Genomic DNA, 19,174 nt, shown 5'->3' with positions numbered 1-19,174 from the left:
CACAGTGGCCGTGGCTGGGGGCACAGAGCCTTGCATGGTCAGAGAGTGGCAGGAGCACCGCAACCAGCAGCAGGGCGACAGGGCTGGGTCTCAGCATGTCCTTGTCCAAAACGGCAAAGCTGAGCATCACGGCCGTCATCCTGACTGACTGTTCATCTGTGTCCCGCAGGAGCTCCACAAAATGTTCAGTCAGGGGCCACACTTTTTTGGCCTGTGAGGAACACAAGTCGTGAAACGCCGCCCTGGTGCCAACAGGGCCCAGAGGCCAAAGGCCTGTCCCGAGGTACTCGGGCAGCCGAACCAGGAGGCAGGAGAGCTGGGAGCAGCTGCCTGAGCTCTCGAAGCCCAGCCAAGCCCAAGCGACTGCATTCCCCAGCTCAGCTCCAGCCACTGCCCCTTTGTCACCATTGAGGGAGGGATCCTCAGTGAGCTCGAGAAGGGCCCTGAGCGCAAGGTTCCACCTTTCCCTGCACTCACTCCGCAGGTGCTTTGGGGGAGCGCCAGAGCAGCCGGCTGGCAGGAACATGGCAGCTCCCCAGGGGCTGCTTGTGGCCTCTGACACCCAATTCCTCAGGGCTTCCCACCAGCCCAGCCCCTCAGAGTCTCCCCCAGCCCGGCCAGCCTGCCCGGCAGCAGAGGCGCAGCCCCACAGCAGCTCCAGAGGAGCCCGACCAAGAGGCACCGCGGAGCCCTCAGCAATCCGGCCAGCAGCACACGGGCAGGAGGACACAGACGGCGGTTCCTGGCTGGCACAGGGCTTGTGGCCATCTCCAGGCTCCGGCCTCGCAGGGATGCCCACAGCTCCGGCCCCCGCCCACGCGCTCTCTCGGCAGTGCAAAGGCTTCCGCAGGACCACCGAGGGCTGAGGGGCTTCTGGCCATTTTCCCTGCAAGGCTGCACGCCTGGGCAGCTTGCTGAGCACAAAGCACCCTTTTCCCCCTCTTCCCCTGTGCACCCAGGGCAGCAAAAGAAAAATCCTGGGAGTCCGTGTATTGTAACACATATCCTATATTTATATACTGAAGAAAAAAAAGAAGAAAAGAAGAATCCTGTAGAAGAAGAAAATCCCCGCTGGCTCAGTTGGCCCCAGCAGGCAGAGTGTCCCAGATCAGCTCTCCGTAGAGCTCCAGCAGCGCAGCCAGCCCAGGCCCGACAGTCGAGGCCGTGTCTTCCGTGCCCTGCGCAGCTGATCTCGCAGCTTCCGCGGGATGGAGTACGGAGCTCTCTGGACTGCCCGGAGGACCAAGGCTGTTTCAATGGCCAGGTTTCTGATGGCAGGGCTGCTGTCATCTGCCGTGTCTTCAAGGGCTGCAAGACAGAGGAACACGGGGCCATAGCCCTGATCAGCAGGGACCCGAGGAGAGCCCCCTGCCAGGGCCAGCCCAGCCCGCTCTTGCCATGGCCACGAGGGAGCAGGGACCAAGGGGATTGAAACATTAATTTTGAAGAATTACAGACTTTAACTGGATATTGCTGAAGTAAGACAGATAGACTTCCCTTTTGATAAGCAGAAGCCGGATTCAAGGAACTGATAAATCATGGGGCCTGTCAACTTATGTTTGTGTATTCTGACTAATCAATAGGCTTCAAGAAGCACAGTAAATTCATAAATGAAATACTCCTGGGAAAACGGGATTCAGTCGTCACGCAACACTAAAAGGTTAAAAAGTCAAAGCGAAGAAGACTCACTTACTTCATCATTTTGAGACCCCGCCCCATAAAAAAGACCACCGACCCATTTCAAAGAACAAACCACGCATGCTTAATAGCTTTTGGCTAATTACCATAGGGAGCGGGGAATGGGAGGTACTAAAGTCATGAATATACATTTGTGTTTTGGGTATTCAATCCTTCTGTACATAAAAAGACCCTGTGATCTTCTGTGAGCGCGCGTGTGTTCGGGAGCTATCCCGCACGCTGCCCGGCGTCGTAATTAAACATACACTTTCTAACTCTAAACTGCTGGAGAGTCTTTTGTCCGTCATTGTTGGATATCGGCATTAGGGCGCTATTCCTATTTTTTTAATAATTCAATAGAACACCCCAAATTGCCCAATTTGGACCCCAAATTTCCAAGAATTAGCTGTATAGAGCCAAAAATTCACAAAAATTTCCTTTATGGGCCCCAAAACTCCACTATAGAGATGCCAAGACTCCCCCAGACCCCCTTACATCCCAAGTAGAGAACCCTAGATCCCCTATAGGGTCCCCCAGGCACCCAAGGACCCTCTATCGAGCCCCTACATATCCCCTCAGACCCCCCTGGGGACCTCCAGACCCCCCCAGACCCCCCAAATCCCCCACAGGGACCCACAGACACCCCCAGACCTCTCCGGACCCGCTACAGGCTCCCGCTGACCCCTAGAGATCCCCTACAGACCCCCCAACCCACCAAAACGCCACAGAAACCCCCCAAATCCCCCACAGACCCCCAGACCCCATTTAGGGACGCCCCGACCCCCTTTACGGACCCCGCTGGACCCTCTACAGAGCCCCCAGACCCCGACAGAGCCCCGAGACCCGCCCAGCCCCCTTTAGGGATCCCCAGACCGCCCCAAAGCCCCTACAGACCGCCCCAAATCACCTGCAGATCCCCCACCAAATCCTCTAAGGAGACTTCCAGGTCCTCTCAGACCCCTATAGATCCCCTATGGATCCCCTATAGATCCCCTATAGATCCCCCATGCCCCCACCGCAGGTCTCGGACACGCCGGAGCCGGCTCGGGGGACCGGGAACAACGATGGCGGCGCCCGGGAGAGCCACCTCTGGGTCGTCTGCGCATGCGCCGGACGGAACGCGCCAGCAGATGGGCGGGGCCCACGGGAAAAAGAGGCGTGGCCAATGAAAGGGCGGGGAACGAATGGAACGAGGCGGGGTCAGAGAAAGGGCGGGAACTGGGAGGGGAAAGGGGCGGGGTCCAGGAAACGGCGGGAATTTTGAGGGGGAATGGGCGGGGTCAAGGGAACGCGCGGTCCTAAAAGGGCCCGGTTTGGCTTAAAATCACCCAAAAGACCCTAAAATCTCCGGCACCGAGACCGAGACCGAGACCGGAACCGAGACCGGCACCGCTCCGGGACCCGCACTGTGGGACCGACACCGAAACCGGCACCAGAACTGGTACCGGAACCAAGACTGACACCGACACTGGGACCGGCGCCGGGAGCGCTTCGGAACCAGCACCGGCACCAGGACTGCTCCAGGACTGCGGCCAGAACCCAGACCGGGAGCGCTCCGGGATGGAGACCGAGACCGGCACCGGAACCAGCACCGAGACTGGCACCGCTCCGGGACCAGGACTGCGATTGGCACTGGGAGCACTCCGGGACCAAAAACGGCACCTGCACTGCTCCGACACCGAGACTGAGACCAGGACTGAAACTGGAACCGGCACTGGCACCGAGACTGGCACCGCTCCGGGATCGAGATCGGCACCGCGACCGGAATCAGCACCGGGAGCGCTCCGGGACCGAGACTGAGACCGAGGCCGAAACAGGGACCGGGATCGGACCCGGAATCGCTCCGGGATCGGCTCCAGGATCGCTCCGGGACCGCCGCGTTCGCTGCGGGGAGTTTTGGCCGCGCCGCCGGGCGGGACTGGGAGGGACGGGGAGGTTGCCCTGGGCCGGGCGGGACCGCCTCGGTTCGCATCGTTCCGAGGCCGCCACCCCGGTCCAGATGATCCCAGTTTCTATGGTTCTGATCCAGATGGTCCAGCCTGTGAAATCCCAGTCCATGTGATCCCAGTCCATGTGATCAAGAACTCTCCAAGTTTGATTTACTATCAAACCACATCCCACCCACCCAGCCCCACACAATCCCGATCCCAACATCCGCCCACAAAAATATCCCCAAACCAACTGTACCATTTAGAGTTGTAACCCGTTCATTCTTATCCCATCCCCACTCACGTGGACCACCATGATACCCTGAGGTTGCCAGGTTCAGGTGACGACTTCTGGGATGTGATTCTTGAGTACTGGGATATCTAACAGTGTCTTCAGACCACGGCCACTCAGCTGGCTCCTGGCCATGGGAGTGTGGCAGGATACAGAGAAGTATTAATAATGTTAACATGGTTATTTTGTTTTCATGTCACTTGAAGTGTCCCCTCGGAGTTCTCCTGCAATAGCAAAACACAGAAAAATCTGCCACCTAAGGGCAGAACATTAAAATGATGGAATTATCCAGCGGGTATTTATCCGATGTTCTTTTCCTAAGGCATCAGATGCTATCCACGCAACTTTATTCAGAGAAGTTTTCAACACAAGTGGTACTTCTCCCACCGTAGGGAGGTCTACCAAAACAGGGTGTCCCGGGTCATGAACTGGATTTTCGGGATCATTTGGTCCTCTTTGTGAGGAGATTAAGCTCAGAGGATTTGGGCAAAAAGCAGTAATTTTGGCGCACCCATTTACCCCCCATCTTTCATTTTCACTTTGCACAGCTTTATGCAACCGGCCATCCCAGCCTCCCTCTTGTGGTTTCAGAAGTCGTCTTAAAAGACCATTAGTCCTTTCTACAATTCCGTTAGCTTGAGGGTAATAGGGAGTGTGAAAAGTCCATTTTATCCCTTCACCTTTTGCCCATTCCTGTACTACTTTAGCAGTAAAGTGTGACCCATTATCAGATTGAATTTCCTGTGGTTTTGGGAAAGTCCCGAACCATATCTGCAATGCTTTAACAGTGTTTTCCCCTGTAGCCCTTTTAAATGCCTCGGCCTGAACTAATCCAGATGTAATCTCAACCCCCACTAACACAAAATGTTTACCTCCTGATTGCTTAAAGGGACCCATGTAATCTACCTGCCATGCATCCCATAAGCCTTTACCTGTCCTCAAGTGTAGTGGGTCATCCTCCAAAGGATGTCTTTCTAGCCGTTTGCGACGCTGCTCACGGGCTGAAATGCAGGTGTTACACATTTCTCTGGTAACGGGCCAAGCCCGGGCATGAGCTTCCTTGTATAAATCTTTTGTACCTGTGTGTTGTCGTTTTACATGCAGCCATTCTAATAAGTGCTCCCAATCTTCAGTAATTTCATCCTTTTTCAGAGGACTTAATTTTGCTAATTCATCAGCTCTGTTATTCCATTCTCCTGCTGGATTATCATCTGTCTGGTGAGAGGCTACCCACCCTACAGCAAAATTCCCTTGACTTGCAATTTGTAAAATTTCTTGCCACTTTTCTTTCTGCCACACTGGAATTCTGTTAACATCCCAATCATTCTGTTGCCAGAAAGACAGCCATTCAGTGCAGCCCTTATATACAGCATAGGAGTCAGTGTAAATACAGACAAGAGAGGTGTTTTGTGCCTCCCTCTGGAAAACACTCCAAACAGCTCTAAGTTCCCCAATTTGGGCACTGCCTTCCCCTTCTGTAATGATCCGCTCTGCAGAAGAAGTGTGCAAAGCTACAGCTCTGTATTTCCACACTTTTCCTTCACGCTTAGCTGAGGCCTCAGTAAACCATGAATGTGCTGTTTGCTCAGGGGAGAAGGGAGGGGCTATTTTAAGAACTGAGGCAGGTTTGTCTTGGCTGCTGTTCAGATTCTCTGTGTCTTGTATTGGTAAATTTTTCACAGCGCCTTCAGTAATTGAAAAGATGTTATTAGAATGCTCTATTTGTGCATACCATTTCCTTACTGAGGCTCGTTGTGCTACCCCTTCAGGAGGTGGAGTCCCTGTGATCACTATTTTAATGACTCTAAAGGGACCTCTCAACACAATTGGTTGTTTTCTTGTGATCTTTTCTACTTCTATGAGAGCTTGGGTAACAACAAATAAGCCTTTCTCCCAAGTTGTAAATCTTTTTTCAGCATCTTTCAAGCCACGGGAGTAGAAGCTAACAGGTCTGATTGGGCCTTCAGGACCCCTTTGCCATATATGTACTGACAATCCTGAGGTAGCAAATCCCCATTCTACCTGAAAAGGATCTGCTGGGTGGATAGGGCCTAGGGCCTGATGAGCTGTGGCTTCAAAAATCAACAATTGTAATGCTTCTTCCTGAGAAGGGCTCCAGTCCCATTTTACTCCCTTTCTCAACAAATCATCAAGAGGTCTGGCAATAATTGAAAAATCTGGAATGTGTTTTCTCCAAAATACCAATAGTCCTAGAGCTTGTTGGAGTTCTTTTCTAGATTCAGGCATCTTGATTTGATCTAAAGAAGTTAGGGTGTCTGGTGGGATGCATGTCATACCTCCTTTCCACCAGATGCCTCAAAATTTCACTTCTTGAGCAGGTTTTTGTATTTTTTCTGAGGGGGTCTGCAAACCAAGGCTTTCTAAGTGGGAAATTATTTTCTGTTGAACATCCTCCACTATTTCTCTTTCTTCCCCTCCCACTAAAATATCATCTATGGATTGGTAAACAGCTACAGTGTCAGGTTTAGATAGTTCTTCTAATTCTTGGGCTAAAGCATGGTGGGCTAAAGTGGGCGAGTGTCGGTACCCTTGGGGTAGACGTGTGAAGGTATATTGCTGTCCCTCCCATGTAAAGGCAAAACGGTCCATATCTTCTTGTTGTATGGGTATCATGAAAAACATGTCTTTAACATCTATTGTTGCCGTAATAGAGTGAGCTTTCTCCTGAATTGATATTATTAATTCAGCTGTATTTGGGACCGCTGCTGTAAGAGGGTCTGTGTTGGCATTAAGCCGTCTGTAATCAACTGTCAGTCTCCACTTTCCATTGGGTTTTTTAACTGGCCAGATTGGTGAGTTAAAAGGGCTGTGAGTGTTAACAATTACTCCTTGATCTTTCAATTCCTGAATGACTGGCTTGATGCCATCTTTAGCACCAGAGGGTAAAGGATATTGTTTCACAGAAGGGATTTTGCTGAACGGTAGGGAAGGAGCTGTTTGTAGCAGCCTGATGTTAAGGCTGGGAGCTCCGAAAGACCAGAGAAAGCCTTCTGAGTCTTCCCATTGTCTCCCAGCAAGTATATCCATCCCTAACAAACTGTCAGGAATGTTTCCGATGACCATTTGGACAGCTATTGGGTTGTCTTCTCCGGGCAGTGTGAGTTTTACTAGAGCGATACTCATAGACTCTGTAGTTCCTAGGGCATTTAAAACACAACATGGTTTTTTGCTGGGAACAAGCCCACACTTTTGGGCGTGTGTGATTTTCAATGCACTGATTTGGGCCCCTGTGTCCACAACAAAAGTTATTAATATTTGTTTGGGGCCAACTATTGCTGTAATCAATATGTCCCCTGTTCTCGGGTCCTTTGTGAGCTTCCTCAAAAACATCCAGTCTCCGTTTCTTCGCTCACTATCGAGAAACGGAGTTTCTAGTTTAAAGGAGGTTGGTGTGTTTCACTTCCCTGAAGCGGGGAGAGAGCATGCTGTGTCTCATTGCTTAAAACCTGTGTTGGGGAATGTTGTGGCTGGTTGCCCAAGGCTTGTGGAAGAGGAGGTGCACTGGGTTGTTGGTTGGATGATTCCCACACAATAGGTTTGGGACAGGGCCAATTGGAAATTATTTTAGCCAATTTATCATACGGCAATTTATCCATTACTTCTCGTGGAACTCCCCTTTTCAGCCCTAGCAACCACAGCTGCTGCCGTCTGGAAATTTGTTTTCCCTTTTCTGGTTTTTCATTAGGAGAAGCAATGTGCCTGACTCCTCTGGGTTTTCTGGTTTGTCCTCTGAGTACTTCACTGGTCCATATTTTCTACTGTAATTTACTAACTCCTCTGCTACCTCACTCCATGTCCAAAGTTTATAACTGCTGTTAGATTGTGTGCTAGGAGTTGTAAAAGGTGAGGAGTCAGTGGAGTCAGTGGAACCAGTTTGATCTCTTGTGTGTCCGAGAAATCTTTCAAGTCTATCTACCGAGGAGATAGATGCTATTGTTTTTTGAAGAAAAATTGCTGTTGGTTTAAGAGACTCTGGCAAACCTCGAATGAAGGGGGTCATAATCTCAGGTTTGACAGGCTGTTGCATTGGCGACTCATAGCCAGAGATTAATTTTCTTTCCTGTATCATTTGCAAGCATGCAGCTTTGTGTATGTTTTCTAGGAGTTGGTCTGAGGTGCCGACTCTTGCCAGAGGGTCGCCCGTCTCTAGGGGGTTTAACCCCCCTGCCCAGTGAGCTGCACACTGTGTCAGGGAGCATGGAGCATGTGTGTTTCCTGTTGTTAAGAAAACTCCATGTCCCCAGTAGCCACTTGCTTCCTGTTCACTTAATTTAATTTGGTCGCCCCCTGTGAGGGAAACTCTGAAAACATACTCCATCTCCGATTCACTAGAGAGGCGGGAGTATTCTTTCTTTAATTTAGCTAATTCAGTGGCTGTGTATGGTATTTCTTTGGTGGTTATGTGGGGATCATGATCCTCTTCATTTATATAATTATATTCGGTTTTAATGAGAGGTCTCAAGTTGGAATAACAGTGCTCCCCACAATTTTGCATGTGTACTAATTCTTTCTGAGGGTATATTTGTTTCATTTTGTATGTCTCCTTTCCTTCTATTTCTGTGGGTAAATCTGCAGATTTTAAATTTTTGCTTCGCTCTTCTGCAAGAGAAATCTGCAGCAAATAATTCTGATTTCTTTCCTGTTCTAATTGTTTTTGCAAAGCTTCTACCAAATTCTGCAGGGATTCTATGACTGCTTTTTCTTCACTTACCCGTTCAAAACGGGTTTCTATGGCTGCCGAAAGACAGGCCCCCAAAACTGAGCAAAGAATGGTTTTATTTCTGCCCAGTTTGTATCTAGCATCATGTTGCAAAGAATATATTCTATCTACAATCTTTTCAAAGTTGAACCAATTATTCTGTGCCCACCTTTCTCCGTCTGGAGAAGGTCTAGCACCATGTTTGGCTAGCAAAGCATAAAATGCATTCTTATCTTTTTCACTCATTTTGTGCAGGGACCAAAACCACTCTCAGGGAGGTACGCTTCAAGTTACACCAAAGGCACAGCTAAAACTGTGTTTCCCTTTGCTTCCCTGGAATGGGCGAGGAGACCAAAACTGCCTGGGAGGTTCACCTTAGTTCCAAAGAGTTGTCTCCTCAACTACACCAAGCAGCCCAAAACACACAAAAACTAACTACAGTCCCATCTTTTGCACAATGAGATCCTTTTGTGAAATCCTGATGACAGGGAGTGCTATATGCCTGGGTGTGTACAGTGTGCGGGAATTTTCCCTGGCCCCCCTTGCTTTCTAACAGCGCTCACCCAAGTGGCGTGCTAGGTGCGGCTGAGACGAGGGTCCTTCCCCTGTTACAAGCTATACAAAACCCGCAACCCCTCTGTCCATCAAGATCCTGACCGTGACGCCCATTTCATGTCAGGGTCCACAAATATATGCAGGGAACCTGATGGTTTGTTTTAGGGATCTCAGAGCGCAAAAGACACAGCAGGGAACAACTCAGTTTACTCCATCAAAAATGCACCTTTATTTAGTGCCAACAAATGCCATAGTGGGGAGAGAAATAAAAAATAGTAGGAAAGAGAGAGAAAGAGGGGAAGGGGATTATAGCTATGAACGTGGAGGGTCGAGTCTTCGACGCCTAACGATGCCTATAGACGCGATCTTCTCCAGTGGGGTGATCACAAAAGTGAGCGGGGGTCTCCGGAGGTTTTATAGGTTGGTCAAAGCGGGAAGCAAAGCAAGGGGCACAGAGCCAAAGCGGGAACCAGCTGTGTAAAGGCTGAGTGCTCAGGAACAAGCTGCAAACCGTACCTCCAGTACGGACAGACCAGTTTGGACAGGCAGCCTTGGCTCAGTCCACTGTGACCAGTTCCATTGTTCTTGCACTCCGCTCTCATGGAGATGCATACCAGTCCTCCGAGACTTGGCAAGCGTTCCACCTCAGCCAGGCCAGGGGCTCCTTTCAGAGCCTGGGGTCTCAGTCCTCAATCATTGGAGACAGTCGTGAGGCATATCACATCCTTGGACAGACTCTGACAGCTTCCTGTCATGGGCAGAGTGGGAGCTTCAGGCAAAAGCTTCATTTCTTCACTGGAGAAACTCCTGCTGAGTCATGAGGTGGAGAAATGACACCCAACAGACACCATGGATCCTCAAACCCCTCCAGGATGCCTGACTTTTCAAATTCCATCTAAGTGAGGAGACTGGGAGTGGCTGGATCCAATCCTAGTCCCAGACTTTGTCAAAGGTTTACGTATAAAAGACTGGACAGGTGGAATTGAACTGCAATGCAATTTGTCCCCCAGGATTACCGATTCAATACCAGATATATTTCCATAAATGCAGCTATGATTGATTCTGATCAGGATTAGACAGAAAGATTTATTTACACAACAGAGCAAATAGAAAAAAGAGAGTTATTTACTCCACAGTATAGGAGCTGTAACAATTATATAGAATATAGTGCTCTAGGAAGCAATTTTGAAGTAAACAGGGCCTTGTTGGACTTGTTTGAGCCCATTCCAGGCAGAGCCTCCTGCTCCATGAGGAACTGCCTTTCCTGTGCCATGACCAGGGCAGGTCCCGCTGCAGGAAAAGCCCCAGGCCAAGCCAACACAACGAAGGGCTCGGGCACAAGTGCAGAGTGCCGTGCTGGGAGCTGTGCCAGGGAGAGCCTGAGGCACCAAAGGCACCTTGGCAGCAGCAGCTGCTTCCAGGCCATGGCCAGAAGCCTCCCTTGGCAGCCCGGCCTGCTGGCCCCCACTGCACAGCTGCTGCTTCAGGGCTCATTTCTGCCTGGGCTCTGCCCCAGCCCGCAGAGTGACACCTCAGCCCTGACTCTGGCACAGCCGCTGTGCCTGAGCCCTGCAAAGCCTCAAGGTCACCTGTGCCTCCCTGGCTCTGGCAGCCCCTGGGGCAGGGGGGGAAAGGCCAGAGAAGGGGCTGGCTTTGGCTGCTGGATGTGGGCTCCAGCAGAGACAAGGAGGAGTCAAGGGAGTGGATGGAGTCCAGCCAGCAGCCCCTTCTCCCCATGCAATCCTGGAATGGTTGGGATGGGAAGAGCTCTGCAGTGCTCATCTCATCCAAACGCCTGCGATGAGCAGGGACATCTTTCACCGGATCAGGTTTTTCAGAGCCCTGTCCCAGCTGGACCTGAATGTTTCCAGGGAGGGGGCATTGACCAGCTCTCTGGGAAAGCCTGTCCTGGTGGATCACCAGCCTCATCCTCAGAAATTTCTTCCTTATCTCTCCGCATCTGAACCTCCCTTCCTTCAGTTTAAAACCAGCACCCTTTGTCCTATTGGGACAGGCCCTCCTAAAACCTTTGTCCACCATTGCATTCCCAATGAGCCAGGTTTCCGTGGCAGTTGCCGGGACAGGTGACCCAGGTGTGCTGTCCCAGTGAGGGCTGCCATGGAACCAGTGCCCAGCACTGCCCCTTTCTGCCTGGCTGAGCTGCCTTTGGCCCTGGCAGCGGCGTTTGCTGCTGGTTCCGCGGCGCCTGAGCAGCCAGCGCGGCACAGGGCAGGTGGCCATGGCACAGCCCCCAGCAAGGGATCCCCTCTGGCTCTGGCCACTGACACCAGCCCTGGGCAAGGGGCCCAGGCACTGGGCTCAGGCCAGTGTCCGTGGCCACAGCCCCTTGCCATGGCCCCGGGCAGCTTGGGATGATGATCCAGCCTCCCTCCTGGCCCAGGCCTGGGCTGCAGCGCCCTTCCCCACAGCCTGTGTGCACAGAAGCACTTCCAGGGCTCTCTGCATTTCCCTTGCCCTCACTCTTGCCTCACTCACACACCTCCCAACAACCCACCTGGAGCTTTGACTTGCAAGGAGTTCAAAGCTTGTCTGTCCTTGAGGAGTTGCTCTAATTCTGCCTCCAGCCGACCCTAAATTTTTGTTTATCGTACATCTTCGTTGGTGTCTAAAACATTCCTTGCATGGTTCTGCCTTGGGGAAGGGGAACCTCCTTGGTGACACCTTGGGCTTGCCACAAATTGAGGAGATTGTTTGGAACTTAGGAGTTTTTGATTGCTAAGAAAGGAAGAAAACCTCTCTTTGTCTGAGTGAACCCAGTTCTCTGAGCAAAGCAGGTCCCAGGTGAGTGAGGAGAGGCAGGATGGGGTTAGGGAATGTGGAGCATGGTTGTCCAAAGTGGATCAGACCTCAAGGCACAGCTCCTCTGACCAGGCCAGACTTCCTTAGGAGAGACCCTGGATCAGTATCAGTCACTTGAATGCTGCAATGACCTCTGCTCTCAAGAGAAAAATACCCCCTTTGAAAAGAAGAGTGTTGATTCCTTCGACGCTCTTTGAACTATTTCTCCATAACTCTAGGAGAAAAGACTTCCTAAGGAACTGCACCAGGCCAGAAGGAAATCAAGGCACAGCCGTGGTTTGTCAGGACTTGCTTTCTCCTAATGAGCCCAGTGATGCATTTGGTGCTGAGCCCTGGAACCTCAGGGCCTGAGAAGAGATTGCACAAACCTTTCCAGGAGTCAGAGTCAGAGGAAAAACCCAAAGTGTCTGGAAGCATTAAAGGGTCACCCTGAGGTCCATCCCCAACACAGGTTCCTCATGGAGTCCTTGGAGGAGAGAATTGGAGGCCAGGATTGCACCAAAACCTCTCAGAGACTCAGTGTGGGAAGGAAAAACCCAAAGTACCTTAAACACCCTGAGTATCTCAAAGCATGAATGAGCCCCACTGAGTGTCAATGCACAGCTCTCAAGGGACTCCTTAAAGCAGATAATTGGGGCCATGATTGCACAAACCTCTCAGAGACTCAGTGGCAAAAAGAAGTGCTTAAATGACCCCGATTACCTTGAAGCATGAATGAGCTCCACCGAGTGTTGTTACTGAGTAAAAATCTCAAGGGACTGATTAGAGCAAATAATTGGAGGCCACGAGTGCACAAACCTCTCAGACTCAGTGTCAAAAAAAAGTCCTTGAATAAACCTTGAGTAGCCGGAATTACTGATGAGCCCCACTGAGTGCTTTTACTGATTGAGAATCTCAAAGGACTTGTTACAGTAGATAATTTGGGCAACAATGGCACAAACCTTTCACAAAGTCAGTTTTAAAAGGGAAGCATCAAGTACCTTTAAAAACCTGAAGTGCTTTGAAGCATTAATGAGTGCACTGAGTGTCATTACTGACAAAGCCTCTCAAGGGACTAATTAAAGCAGATAACTGGAGGCCGTGATTGCACAAACCTCTCTGAGACTCCAAGGCACAAGCAAAGCCCTAAGTCCTTTGAAAAGCCTGCGGTCCCTGGGAGCATTAAGGAGCCCCCAGGGCCATTCCTGACCAAGGCTCCCCAGGGACTCCTTCCAGCACATCCTTGAGGCCACTGGGATGGGAGGGGGATGCCGAGGGCAGGACAAGGGGCTGACAGTGCCCAGGCTTGCCGGGGCTGTGCCAGGAGGCCCCAGGGCCTCAGGACAAGGTGACTCCTCACGGCCCTTGGTGGCACAGAGGCTGCTGTGGCCCAGGGCACCAAGACTTGGCTTCTCTTTGTCCCCACGTGTCATCACTGCCTGCACTTTCTCTGTCGTGTCCCTCAGCGGGACCCAGTAAAACTTCAAGAAACTTTGGAGCTGGATTCTGACTTTGAATTCTTGAGAGGTTTCTCCAGCTCCCTCTCAGGGACTGATGTTCAGGGCCTCAGCACAAGCCTGGAGAGGGTCACTCAAGTCCTTGTGCCGTGTCTGTGCTGCTGAGCTGGGCCGGGCTCCTGGCACAGAGGCAGCTCCTGGCAAGGGCAGCGCTGCAGAGAGACAGCTCTGCCCAGGAGCAGCTCCTGTGCCCAGCCCAGCAGGGTTGGGGCACTGCCTGCAGCCACCCCGGGCACAGCACACAGGCACAGAGGGCTTCAACTCAGCCTGGGCTGGCAGCACAGAGCAGAGCTCACTGAGGGCTCACTGGGGGACAAATCCTCGCAGCGTTAGGAAGAGTCACTCCCAGGCTGGGGGAAGAGAAGCTGCAGCTCCTGCAGGGATCTCCTGAAGCTGGCACATCCCACAGCTTTAAGGCCCTTCCAGGAGGACTCTCAGCGTGGCTGCAGAGCAGGCATGTGGCCCCAGGGCAGGGCTTGGTGTCCCTGCTGCAGCACCCGAGGCACAGCACAGGGCAGCTCCCTGTTGCCGGGCTCTGCTGCAGGGCTGAGCAGCCGGGGCTGCAGCCAGGGGTGCCCAGGGCTGTCGTGCAGAGCAGGGTCCTGCAGCCCAGGGCGCTGCGCTGGGCCAGGGACCCTGCTGCCTGCCAGGGACAGCTCTCAGCTGGCCCGGGGAGCTGCTGCCAGCGCTGGGGAGAAGCTGTGGGGGGAAGGAGCCGCCCTGAGCAGGGCAGGTGCTGCTGCTGAGAGGGGCTGTGTGGGGCAGGGCTGCTCCCAGCTCCAGACCAGCCTGGGCACAGCTCCGGAGGACACTTGCCAAAGGAAGCTAAGCCTGGTATTGCTGCAAAGACCAGGAGCTTTCCTGAGAGTGTTTTCAATTTCCTGCTTGGAGAGGGATGGGAAAGTTGGGGTGATGACAAAAACATTTTTGCTTTTGATGCATTTTTCATTTATTCGTAGCTCTGTCAACTACTATTATGTAGTTATAAAACTATTATCTTTAATCAACTCTATTCAACTACTATGACTCTATTCAACTACTTTTATATACTTGTATTACTATAATCTTTCATTAACTCTACAACATTTCCTACCCTTTATCTTAGATTTTAGAACAATAAGCTTCAAAATATATTCCTGAAATACTGCCCAGTCTTATTGTCAGGAAGTGGACCTACAAGATGAACATTTTGTTTTTAAACCAGAGTGTGAGCAGTCAGAAAAAAAAGTGGCACAAAGAAGCCCTTGGACCTACTCCAATGGGTTGACCCAGGGGTTTGTAGCTGTGGATACTGAATTTCCTATTCGATGTTTCTGTTAAATATCCTAATTAATCAACCTCTAATAAATTGTTGAAATCAGGGGCTGGGTGTTCCTCATTCCCACTGAGACACCTGGAAGTTTCCAAGAAAGGTCTGGTTTTTACTTCACTGTTGTAACGCTGTTGCAAGGGGTTTTTTTCTCTTCTGATTATAGGCAAAAGAGGATGAGTGAAGCAGAACAGGAATTGTAATCACAGAACCACAGAACATTATGAGTTGAAAGGGACACCTAGGATCATCAGAGTCATGTTTAATCATTTACAGAGACTCCTGATTTGTAACTTTGGGTGGTCAGTCTCTCTGCTGGGAGCCTCCTAAAGGGCCTTCAGCCACTCCTCAGCCCTCAGCAGCAGCAGCAGCATCCCCTTTGCAGGGCCCAGCAGGGCTCTCCTGAGCTGCCCTTGCCCAGCTGCAGACAGACCCTGCCCCAGGCCGGGCCCTGCAGACAGGCAGGTTTCTGTAGGGCTGGGCCCAGGGCGCAGAGGGTGGGATGGGCTCTGTGAGCACTGGCAGGGACAAGGCTCCTCTCAGGAGGGAAATGTCCAGGCCCAGGGAGAGGCTCAGGGAAGGAGAGGGGGCTGAACAGAGCAGTGCTGGGGGCAGGAGGGCACTGTGGGTGTGTGGGAGGTGCTGTGCACAGCTGGGCACGGGAACACTGTCCTGAGTGCCTGGCTGTGTCTGCCCTGCCCTCCCAGGCACAGCCCCACAACATCTTCTCTTGGTTCTGCCCTCCCCTGATACTGTCACTGTCATCTGGTGCTCTCAGGGAGGCTCTGGCATTTGCAGCAGCTGAGCCAGGCACTGCCCTTGGGATTCTTGCCAGGCAGCTGTGTCCATGGGAATGGGGTGTCCGAGCTTCCCTGTGAGCTGTGTGGCTGTGGGCAAAGCAGTCCATGGGAAAGGGGAATGAGCTGAGCCCCCTCCCTGAGACCCCATCGTGGGCACACCCGGGGATCTCCTTGCTGCGTCCTTCCAAGCTCTGAGCTGCCCTCCTGCCTGCAGATCTGTGCCAGAGCCTCTGGCAGTTCCCTGAATGTGCCACGGGGAAGTGCAGAGATGCCACAGCTGAGGAAATGCTGTTGGGTTTGCCAAGGGAGCTGTGAGTGTCCTTGGCAGAAGGGGGTGCTGAGGACCTTGCCCAGAGACCTTTGGAGAGGGTGAGACATTCAGGGATCCCTCTGCTCTGGGCAAGGTCTGGTGCAGCAGAAATGCTGGGGATTTCTGACCTCAGTATACCAGGAATGATGTGTGGGCAGGAAAATAATGCCTATAATTCCTTCCTGTTCTCCATGCCCTTTAGAAGTGGGAGTGAAGATGGCAACAAGCCTTTCTGCATTAGGAGTGATTCCACTGACAAATCCTGAATATCCAGGCTTGTCCCTCTGCCACATGGCCAAAAACCCAGGGCAGCGGGGCAGGGACGGCTCCTGGAGAGCCCCCATGCACAGGCCTGGCTGCTCCTGGCACACTCAGACAGCACAACTGGAGCTCAGGCAGGGACCTGGGTGAAGGTTTTCCCAGAGCAGGAACAAGGGTGGGTGAATCACAGTGGGACAGTCTACAGGGAATGACCCATGTTTGGCTCAAAGCAGCCTGTCCTGACTTGTCACTGTCCTTTATCCATGAACATGTCCCCATGTGCAGCCACAGCAAATGTCCAACAGCAGCTCCATCAGCCGCTTCCCTCCTGCTGGCATTGGCAGACACGCGGCAGCTGCAGCTCCTGCACTTCTGCCTCTTCCTGGGCATCTCCCTGGCTGCCCTCCTGGGCCACGGCCTCATCATCAGTGCCATAGCTTGCGGCCACCACCTGCACAGCCCCATGTTCTTCTTCCTGCTCAACCTGGCCCTCAGCGGCCTGCACCACTGTCCCCAAAGCCATGCACAATTCCCTCTGGGACACCAGGACCATCTCCTACAAGGGAGGTGCTGCACGGCTCTTTTTCTTTCTGTTCTTCATGTCAGCAGAGTATTTGCTCCTGACCATCATGTGCTATGACCGCTATGTGTCCATCTGCAGACCCCTGCACTACGGGACCCTCCTGGGCAGCAGAGCTTGTGCCCACATGGCAGCAGCTGCCGGGGCCAGTGCCTTTCTCAATGCTCTCATGCACACGGCCAATGCATTTTCCCTGCCCCTGTGCCATGGCAATGCGCTGGGCCAGTTCTTCCACGAGGTTCACCAGATCCTCAAGCTTTCCTAGTCCAACTACTGCTTCAGGGAGTTTGGGTTCATTGGTTTTTCCATCTCTTTAGGATTGCGTTGTTTTATGTCCATTGTTTTCTCCTATGTGCAGATCATCAGGGCCGTGCTGAGGATCCCGTCTGAGCAGGGACGTCACAAAGCCTTCTCCACCTGCCTCCATCACCTGGCCGTGGTCTCCCTGTTCCTCAGCACTGTCATGTTTGCTCACCTGAAGCCCCCCCCAGTCTCCTCCCCATCCCCGTATCTGGCCCTGTCAGTTCTGTTCTCGCTGGTGCCTCCAGCCATGAACCCCCTCATCTGCAGCCTGAGGAAGCAGGAGCTCGAGACTGCAATGTGGAAGACTGATGGCTGGATGGTTTCACAAACATTAAACTGCTGGCCAGTTTCTCAAAATCACTTGTCATAAAAGTCATTTTTGATACCTCTTGTTGCTTTACTTTGGAGGTTCTTTTCCTTTGTTTTACTTTTGTAATATTGTCCACAAAGCAGTGTCACTGTTTGTGCCATTTCTCATTTTGTTTCTCTCCACCTTCCCTGTGGCCACAGACTGTGTCAATGAGGGGCTGCACTCCTGGTGGCTTTAAAGGAACCCAAGGATCTGGCAGGCAAGTTTTCTGCAGAGATCCCCCTTTGGTTCTCTTCTCTGGATGAGAGCTGGGGGCAGATCAGTGCTGGCACAGCAGCTGTGCCCAGGAGCAGCAGCCCTTGGTGTTGGCAGCGCTGCTCCCGTGGCCCTGCCCCGCTGCCCTCCTGGCCCTGGTGTTGCTGTAGGGCCGGAGTGCTCTCGGCGCCAGGCACAGGGCTGGGGCTGGCAGTGCCGGGGCTGCAGCAGGGACAGGCCATGGGCTCCGCTGGGGCAGCGCTGACGCCTCAGGGCAGGGCCTCGCTGCTCCAGGCTCCTTGCCCAGGCTCTCTCCAGAACACGCCCAGGCCCAATGCTGTGCACGGAAAAGCCCCGTGAGCAGCCCCAGGGTGGCCGTGGGCAGGCTGGGGGCAAACAGCCCGGCTGGGGCTCTGCAGGGTCCCTGGGGGAGACGGGAAGGAGCAGCAGAGCAGGGGCTGATCCATCCCCACTGTGCTGGACACCCCCGGGCAGCGTCCCAGAGCGTCCTCATGCCCCTGCCAACAACATCCCCCCTCTGCAGCCCTGGCCTCTCTCCCAGCTCACACGGGGGCCGCATCCTTGCAGGCACAGACACGGCAGCTCTGGCTCAGGAGCCCCTGTTTGCAGTGCCCAGAGCAGGCCTGAGCACCCCCATGGTGTTGGTGTGGGGAGATGAACCTGAGGGAGCACAAATGCCATCAGCCCCTGGGGCCAGGAAGGGCTGGGGGACAGGAGGGAAACCACTCAGTTCTGTCGTGGCCTCTGAAGTCAGCCAGAAAGTTTGTTCCCATCAGCTGGGAGTTTCCTGTGCCACTGCTGACTTACTAAAATATGGATATTGATCTACTATCGATACCCAACTGTGACAGACAGAAGACTCTCTAACAGTTTAGAGTTAGAAAGTGTATGCTCAATGCAACGCCAGGCAGTTGTGTGCGATCACTCCCTAAAATGCACTGCCAAGTTACAAATTCAAGTACTAATACATATTTATAGCACTAATACTAATACATATTATACTAATACTAATATATATTTATTTAGTATCCAAAATACTAATACATATTTATAGCACTAAAACCTCCCATTCTCTGCTTCATATTATAATTAGCTAAAAAGCTATTAAGCGTGTGTAGTTTGTTCTTTGAATTGGGTCAGTGGTCCTTTATATGGGGAGGGGGCGTAAAAAAAGGAAGTAAGTGGAGTCTTCCTCATTGTAAACTTTCAACCTTTACAATGGATATCAAGATAAATGATAACTGGTCACACTCCTGTTTCCTTTCTCCGTGACTGTTGAATGGGTTTTAGGATGCTCGAGGATTTACAATTGTCTGTGTTCCTAAATCTATTTATCAGTTTCTTCTGTTTCTCATTATAAACACAGCTAAACAAACACAAAAATGACAAGCAATTAGTTATTTAGATCCAGGACCGTTATCCTTGATCGGAATCCTTTCATCTAACCATTAACTTCTAATTCTTTCCAGCACAGCTTATCTAGCTACCTACTTTAACTAATTCTGGCAAAGCTTATCTTTAGCTAAAACATTAACTT

General features: G+C 51.9%; 1 long non-coding RNA gene across 1 annotated transcript; it reads right to left on the bottom strand.

Annotated features, from left to right (window-relative positions):
- Nucleotides 1–992: 992 nt before the first annotated feature.
- On the bottom strand, nt 993–2,771 carry LOC136304861 (uncharacterized). Its single transcript, XR_010724869.1, has 2 exons — nt 2,694–2,771; nt 993–1,308 (listed from the first exon to the last, which is right to left on the bottom strand). It is a non-coding gene; the product is annotated as an uncharacterized lncRNA (long non-coding RNA).
- Nucleotides 2,772–19,174: the final 16,403 nt, after the last annotated feature.

Source organism: Chamaea fasciata, unplaced genomic scaffold (genome assembly GCF_029207755.1).
Source record: "Chamaea fasciata isolate MVZ Bird 193981 ecotype frontalis unplaced genomic scaffold, bChaFas1.0.hap1 SCAF_207, whole genome shotgun sequence".
Classification (NCBI taxonomy): Eukaryota; Metazoa; Chordata; class Aves; order Passeriformes; family Sylviidae; genus Chamaea; species Chamaea fasciata.
The sequence above is the reverse complement of the archived record's forward strand: the minus strand, read 5'-3'. Positions and strand labels throughout refer to the sequence as shown.